General features: G+C 36.8%; 1 pseudogene across 1 annotated transcript; it reads left to right on the forward strand.

Moving 5' to 3' along the window:
• The first annotated feature begins 1,712 nt into the window (after nt 1–1,712).
• Nucleotides 1,713–6,962, forward strand: LOC149528057 (putative disease resistance protein At1g61300; annotated as a pseudogene). Its single transcript, XR_016358340.1, has 3 exons — nt 1,713–2,476; nt 4,437–4,460; nt 4,595–6,962. The product of XR_016358340.1 is annotated as a putative disease resistance protein At1g61300 (transcript).
• The last annotated feature ends 1,488 nt before the right edge of the window (nt 6,963–8,450 follow it).

An 8,450-nucleotide genomic window follows, 5' to 3' on the forward strand; every position in this document is an offset into this window, starting at 1 on the left:
TTGTAATCATTGACTGCGAAAAAAAACAAATAACTAAAATTTATACAAACTATTGTATAAATTAAATGCTAATAAAAGTTACATGGACAAATTTAGTGCATAGAAAAAAAAATAGAGCCATGTCTAACCGATGCCCTAAAAAAATTCAATAGTTAATAGACATCCCCTACATAAATTTTTATTTGCAAGTGTGATCAGAATGACAATAAAACATATCCCTATGTTTTTCTGTAATTTTCAGCTATTGACCAGACTTTCGTGTAATTAATTAATTAATTATTTCTCTAATGTAGATGAGTTTCTTTGTACAAAATATTATACTATTATTAATGAGCACCGACTATAGTACAAATGAGCATTAAATTTTTAGTTATTTTTAAAGAAATGGAAATAATAATAAAACCACTGGGAAAATGGCAGAAACCAATAGGAAAGCAAGAAATTTCAATAAAATAGAAATTAGAGACATTAAAGTAGTATAAACCAGATGATATTTTTATTTTCTCTATAGTCAAAGAAGTGTGGAAGCAACATTAATCTTTTTTATTTCATATGAAAACATTAGTCTCTGTCTTTTACAAGACACAGACTAACAAACAAGATGGTTATTATGGAGGTGGCTAGACAATGTGGAATTAGAATGTTATGGGTTAGGATTCTATGAATTGATGAAGAATTTTGATATTGTGGGTAAAAATCAAGATTGTGCATGGGAATAGACACATCCACATCCCACCCCTAGAGGATTGTTGGCCCAATGCAAATGATTATCTATTTTGAGGTAAGGAAGAGAATATTTTCAAGGTTGCCAAAAAAATGAGATCAAAAGTTGCAAATGGGTGACAATTCTAGATTAGTTGGAATGTAATGCCAATGTAATGAGAAGAGACTTCAATACCACCTTGCACCATTAACTAGACAATTAATTGGGAAAAGGAAATGAACATTAGCCTCAAAACTATGATGATCCTCATTTTTCTCCCCACTCAACCACAATCAAATACAAAGATCATGAAATTTATTAAATTGACAATCTTATTTTTCATATAGTTTATTAAATTGAATAGGAAACCATAAACCTCTAGATGAAAGGATCTAATAGAAATAGAACAAGAGATTGAAGAGTTTGAAATCTACCTTTTTGGGTAAAACTGTGTATGCCTTCACTTGTCCTAACACACAAAGACGTAAATGTGTACACTTTTTCATTTACTTATATTCATCTATATTTTTTTCCCAATAACCAATGTTTCAAAAATTGATTATCTTCCTTACATTTTTCTCTCATGACTAATAAATATATTGAAGAAATGGTTCTTTTTAGATTTCATAAGGGACTATTCATCAAAACAAAAACAAAATTAATTTTCTTCCTTACATTTTTCTCTCATGTCTAATAAAAAATTGAAGAAATGATTCTTTTTAGATTTCATTAATAAATCAAAAATTATAAACTGTATAATATACTTTATCTTAAAAACATCTTAAAATCTACTATCTAAAGTAATTGTATTTTACATTTAGTGAATATAGTTTACATATGCAAAGATGAAATAAGAATATGCACGCAATTTAGATAGTATCTATCAATATTGGCTAAAACATAATTCTTACCAAAAGGACAATTTATTTTTTCGGAATAAAGAATTACCCATATCTAAATTAAGAACGGTTGTGGGATGAAGAGAAAGACGCCATGGAGTAATCTACAGACCAAAGTAAGACAACTTTATGCCACTTAAATACTTTCTATCTTACTTTGGTCTGTAGATTACTCCATGGCGTCTTTCTCTTCATCCCACAACCGTTCTTTCTCTGATTTTCAGAGAGAAACCCCCGCAGTATCTAGAAAAGTATTTGATGCATTCATCAACCACAGAGGCCCTGACGTCAAAGACACTCTGGCTTTTGTACTTTATGATTTGCTCGAGGAAAAGGGTTGCTGGGCATTTCTTGATGATCAAGAGCTACAATTGGGAGATCCAATCGACTCTGCCATACAAAATGCCATATATTCTTCCAGAGTGCAGCTCGCCATCTTCTCACCGCGCTATGCAGAGTCTTCTTGGTGTCTAGATGAGCTGCTTCTCATGTTGGAAACCAGGGCTCTCTTTGTTCCCATATTCTGCGATGTCAAGCCTTCTGACGTGCGCTTCCCTGATAATGGAGTTTATTCAGCTGCATTCGCCAAACATGAAGAGAAGGGGAGAGTCGGCAAGGAGAAGATTGACCAGTGGAAAGCAGCTCTCCATTCTTCTTCACTCATCTCTGGCTACTGTTGGAGGGATTAATTTCTGGCTACTGTTGGAGGGATTAATTTCTATCAACTGTCGGCAGCCTTATGGTTGGTTAACCGTCCACCGTCCAGCCCACACTCAGCACCGTCCACATTAAAAGCAGACAAACAGCCGCATACAGCTGCCCAGGGTCATTTCAGAATCAGTCTTCAACTACCAGTAGTTGCATATATTAATTGATATATATTAATATTATATGTCATGCAATACATGTGTTTGATATTCTAGAGAGTTCCCAGACTTCTATAAATAGAGGTATTATGTAAAGAGTTGAGTATCAGATGTTTATTTGATCATGGTGGATCAGTAGAGCCCATTTTGGGTTTCTCATTGTGAATCATGAGTGGATGGAATGCTGTAGCATTCTAAGGACTTGTAGCATTCTATTGATTTGTAATAGATTTCAGATATGTTAATGAGTATGAAGTGTTGTAGCACAACTTGATGTCTTTGTGTTTTGCTTATTGATTTGAATGTTTATCATTGCATTCATGTTTGTCTTTGATCCACTCTATCCACCTCCTTCAAGTGGTATCAGAGCTAATGGGAGATGATCTTGGAGATCATGGAGAGGTCGATGATCTTGAAGTGTTTTTTGGCAAATGAAAAGTTTCAGCCATTGAATATTTGTCATTAAGGTTGTGACATCATAGCCCAACAGGCAATGGCATTTGAAGTTATCTTCTATAAGAAGAAAGGGAAGAACAAATCAAGAGACTGCTATGAGAAACAGAGAAGTCACGAAAAGAAGGAAGCCAAAGTCATAAATTAGAAGCATGTGGAGCATCTCTGTGCAAGCGGGAGTGCCAGAGAATGCATACACAAGGCATGGAAGATATTGATCATGGAAATGTTTATTATGTCTTTGTGTTTAAGTACGTGTGTTTGATGTTATAGAATAGTTATTGAACTTAGTTGTGGTTGCAGTAAGCGAAAGTAGGTTGGATTGGTGGTGAGCTAGTTGTCATGATTCAAAGTAATTCTAAGGTCTGTGTGTGTGCTGATTGGATAAAAGTGTTGAGATTGAAAGTGAAAATTTGTCTGTCTAATTATGAAAGATACGATGTTCTTGATAGTTGTCAAGTAACAGAAGTTGGTTGCATTGATATCCCCCAACTAAGTGATTAAAATTGAATTAGTGATGATTTTTTAATGGGCTATGTGAATGTATGGGGTGCATTATCGGTTGTGCTTGACACCCTAAAAGTTTTTTGGTTTGACATATTAATGAACCATGTATCTGAAAAGGATTCCTATAGAACTGGCGAGTACAGCGGTTGGGCACCCATGTATCTTGGTAGATGGATTTCTTTTTATATGGACTCAATATTTAGTTTGATGCAAATACAAAAAAAAAAAGGCCCAAAGTGATGATAGTTTCCCTGTAGTGATGATTCATGGTCAGTAGAACCAATGAATGCTTGGTTTGTAAATCATTTGAATGCAAAGTTTATGGTGATCTTGAAACCATTTGTGTAATGTTTGAGAAGTTCGTGGTGAGCTTGAAACCACTTCAGAATTGCATTGGTTAGGGGTAAGCCGTAAAACCCAAAGTGATTATGATGAGGGAAAACAATATAAATGCAGTAGCATTAGTGACAGAAATTAAGGGGGAGTGTTGGAGGGATTAATTTCTATCAACTGTCGGCAACCTTATGGTTGGTTAACCGTCCACCGTCCAACCCACACTCAGCACCGTCCACATTAAAAGCAGACAAACAGCCGCATACAGCCGCCCAAGGTCATTTCAGAATCAGTCTTCAACTACCAGTAGTTGCATATATTAATTGATATATATTAATATTATATGTCATGCAATACATGTGTTTGATATTCTAGAGAGTTCTCAGACCTCTATAAATAGAGGTATTATGTAAAGATTTGAGTATCAGATGTTTATCTGATCATGGTGGATCAGTAGAGCTCATTTTGGGTTTCTCATTGTGAATCATGAGTGGGTGGAATGCTGTAGCATTCTAAGGACTTGTAGCATTCTATGGATTTGTAGTAGATTTCAGATATGTTAATGAGTATGAAGTGCTGTAGCACAACTTGATGTCTTTGTGTTTTGCTTATTGATTTGAATGTTTATCATTGCATTCATGTTTGTCTTTGATCCCCTCTATCCACCTCCTTCAGCTACGAGTTCACCACATCTGATGAGTAAGGATTGGGCCTTTTTTTTCCTACTCTGTTTAGTTTGTTTGCTTTCAGTCTCTTTTGTATTCAATGTTTCAGTGCTTTCCTCTTTACCCTCGTTATATTGATTTGAATTCTCACTGTTATAAAACTGCCAGTAACGTGGAGAGGCTGTGCACAACTATTGCCTTGGCTGTGCAACAAGAGGCTGAGAAGCTGAATGTCCCAACACATGGCGAAGTTGGTCTTCATACTGCAGCGTCAACAAGTAAATCAGTAGAGGTGAAGAAATCAAGTCTTCTACCCAGAGATTCACACCCAGTTGGTTTAGATTCCAAAGTTGACGACATAAAAGGGTTACTACAAGATCCACAAGTTCCTGTCATAGCCGTCGTTGGTATGGGCGGCTCGGGAAAAACATTTCTTCTTCAAAATGTCTACAAAGGCGTAAAAACAGAGTATGATCACTCTATTTGGCTCTCTGTTTCTCAATCTTATTCTCTTAAGAATTTGCAAAATGATGTAGCCTTCCATATAGGTTTAGATAGTGAGAGAGTGCGTGAAGAAAGAGCGGCTGAAATGATTCAAGATCGCCTCGAAGGAAAAAGGTGCCTGATCGTGCTGGATGATCTGTGGGAGATTTCTACTGAACATTCTTTGATTGATAAACTGGGTCTGCCGGCTCATACAGATTGTAAAATCGTGATTACCACAAGAGATAGGCGGGTTGCTCTTAATTCAGGCGCTCAAATTTATGAGATGAAAAATTTGTCAGAGGAAGACAGTTGGAGGCTGTTTTGTGTCTACGCATTTCCAAATAGAGTGGAAAACACAGCGCCACAGCACCTGGAAGTCGAAGCTCAAAAGATTGTAAAGCAATGTGGGAATTTACCTCTTGCTGTCAAAACAATTGCAGCATCTCTGGCCAACTCCACTCTTCTCAGCCAATGGAAGTTGAAGCGCCGCCAATTGGAAGAAGTAGTGACTCCCATTGGTGACCCGGATCACCTTGCTGTCATGAAGATATTGAAACTGAGTTATGACTCCTTGCCTGCACACCTTAAACCATGTTTTGCGTATCTCTCCTTCTTTTCTGAAGATGAGGAGATAGACGCAGAGTATTTGATAAATCTGTGGATAGGGGAAGGATTCATCCCAGCAGGGGAGGACCAGTGGGATGTGGCTTGGGATTGGTTAGATTAACTCGCCCGGCTGTGTTTGCTTCAGCTCTATGAGTCTCCCCAAAGTGATATACCTCGAAGGAGTTTTTTACACAGGTATTGTAAAATTCATGATCTGTTGCATGACTTAGCCGTACAAATATCAAAAGAGGATAAATGTGTTTTCTCTGTTGAAGAAGTGTCTTCACATACAAGTGGTGGCACTGGCTGGCATCGGATTTTAGTGGCCAAGAAAGATCTGGATGATTCGGCCATGTCAGAAATCCGCCCTGTGTATCTCCGTACACTCTCTCTGTCTCAGACTCGGGGGATTAGAATCATTCCACAAAACTTGTTCGCCGCAATGAGAGGACTGCACGTTCTTGATTTGAGCAACACGAGAATTTCTACATTGCCAGCGTCTCTCGGAAAGATGATTCTTCTGAAAGTTTGAATCTAAGGAGGACAGGGATTATTGTTGTACCAGAGTGCGTCAGGCATCTGAGAAGCCTCTTCTTTCTTGCTCTCCCTGTCAGCACATCTGAGTTACCAGAATGGATAAGTGAGCTCGAGTGTCTCCAGCATTTAGAATGCGGTAATGTTAGGCGCATGCCAAAGGGAATATCGAAGCTGCGCTACTTGAGAACACTGCGAGCACAGTTGTGGCTCCACTTATCCATAGAAGAGGACGGATTCATGAGGTTAGACGATTTGATGAAAATGACTCAGCTTCAGGAAGTGAGGCGCTTATGGCTTGAGCATGAGTTGAAGAGGACGGAAGAAGGGATCCTCGCGCAACTGGTGAATATGCGTCATCTGGAGTTAGACAATTCGGTGACACAGCTTGGGCTTGGGCGCTTCCCAGAGAAAATGAGAGCAATGAAACATTTGGAATATCTTTGCTTATACGGGTTTGTAGTTCCAGGTTGGATATGTGAATTTAAAAATCTGAGAGAATTGTATTTATGGGAGAGTGAGATGCAAAGAATGCCAAAGGAGTTTGGAAAGTCGGGAGGGTTTCCGGTGCTCCGCATTTTGAAGATATCATATTTCCGTTCACTAGAGGAGTTCCCTGAAGTGGAGGAGGGAGCCATGCCATCCCTCCAGATATTTGAGATTCTGGACTGCCTGAAATTAAAGAAAGTGGAGGGATTGGAACGGCTGAAAATGTTAGAGAAGTTGTACTTCACTGACTGCGATGGATTGTCAGAGAGCATAAGGGAAGGAGGAGACTATTGGAACAAAATCAAATCGGCAAATCCAAATGTTGTAATAAGCATTTCATAGAATAGGTTTAAGAGTTTATTAAGATACCGGGAAATAATTTTTCGTATCTTTAAAATATAAAGATTCTGAAATTTATATAGTTTTGTAATTATATTTTAAATTTTATATAGAATATAAAACAATGTGAAAATGTAATATAATAATTATATTATAAAAATCTGAATAGGATAAAATTTAGCAAATGTTGAAGTTTATTCGAAATTCAAATAATTTTCCTTTTAATTGGTTAGGATTTGAATGTCAAGAGGAATATTGTTTATTTTTCATTGGTCACCTCATTTATCTCTATTTAGAACTTGTCACACTTTCACTATGCTCTAGAAACTAATTGTTTGATTTGATTTCTAAATTAAAAAACTAGAAATTGTCAAACTTTCACTATACTTTCTAAAACTATTTTAGTATTCCTTAGGAACTTCATAACTCATCTTTTATTGACACCTCCTTTTCAAGTCTATTTATTATTACAAGGATTGTGCATAGGATATTGGCTGCAACCATACAATCTAACAACACACTTTTCATTCAACAAACATTGGTATTGGATCATGTTTCAATGCTATCAATCTCTCACCCTAGTACAACCAAGCAGGGTGCTCCTAAGGGCTAAAACCATGGAATACAATTTTTGCTCCAGGTACTCATGGTACTTAGTGATAAATTTCATGCTTTCATTAGTCTTTGGAATGAGTCTCACCCTATTAGAGAAAAGACTATACCTCATTTACGAGCTATGATGGATACCCTTGAGAAACTATTAGTGAAAGGGAAGGTATCAAGGTGGAAGAGAAAGTAAACATAGAGGCAAAACAATTTAGTTTGGCTCACAAATTGGAGGTTTTGGAGAGGACAAGGAATGATATTGCTCATCTTGGTATTTTAGTTCATGACATAGTTACAAATATTTGACACACCATTGTAATTGCATTCAATTTCAAGGGATCAATAGAGGAAGTGTGAACATAGATATTTTGAGTAAAAGATTGATATATTTCAGTCATGGGAAGAAAAATATCATCAAGAGGTAGACCTTGGGATGTCTCTCATGAGTTGTCTAGATATCTAATCCTAAGTGGCCCTGCATTTGTGGTGTCTTTTGATTGGTTGTTGCCCTCATGGAATGTTGCTACTGGTTTGTTTTGAGATGTTTGAATCTCATTGGTTGGTAAGGTGGAAACATAGTTAGGTTTTGTAGGATTTAATTTGGGCCTTTGATTCTAGCTTAATCTTGATTGTTCACAATAATTGAGCTCTGTACATACACATTGCATGTCTCTCATTTCTAAAGGGAGATGTTACATTGGTGCAAAGATAATGCTAAATTTCCTCTACTTATTGTTGTTGTATATTTTGTATGGTGATATATATGATAACTTTTTTGTTATTGCATGGATACCTCATCCCCATTTAGAATAGATTTTATTTCAAAGCTGATTCCCATTTTAAATGGTTGAGATAAAAGTAGAGTAGAATTTGCATCAAGAGATTTAGTTTGATTGAATGAAAGTAGTTGTGGATGCTTACTTGCATGACTTGAACAAATCTAGACCACTAGCTTCATAGGGAT

This window comes from Cupressus sempervirens, chromosome 11, assembly GCF_028749045.1.
Source record: "Cupressus sempervirens isolate cs-2001-9-10 chromosome 11, ASM2874904v1, whole genome shotgun sequence".
Lineage (NCBI taxonomy): Eukaryota > Viridiplantae > Streptophyta > Pinopsida > Cupressales > Cupressaceae > Cupressus > Cupressus sempervirens.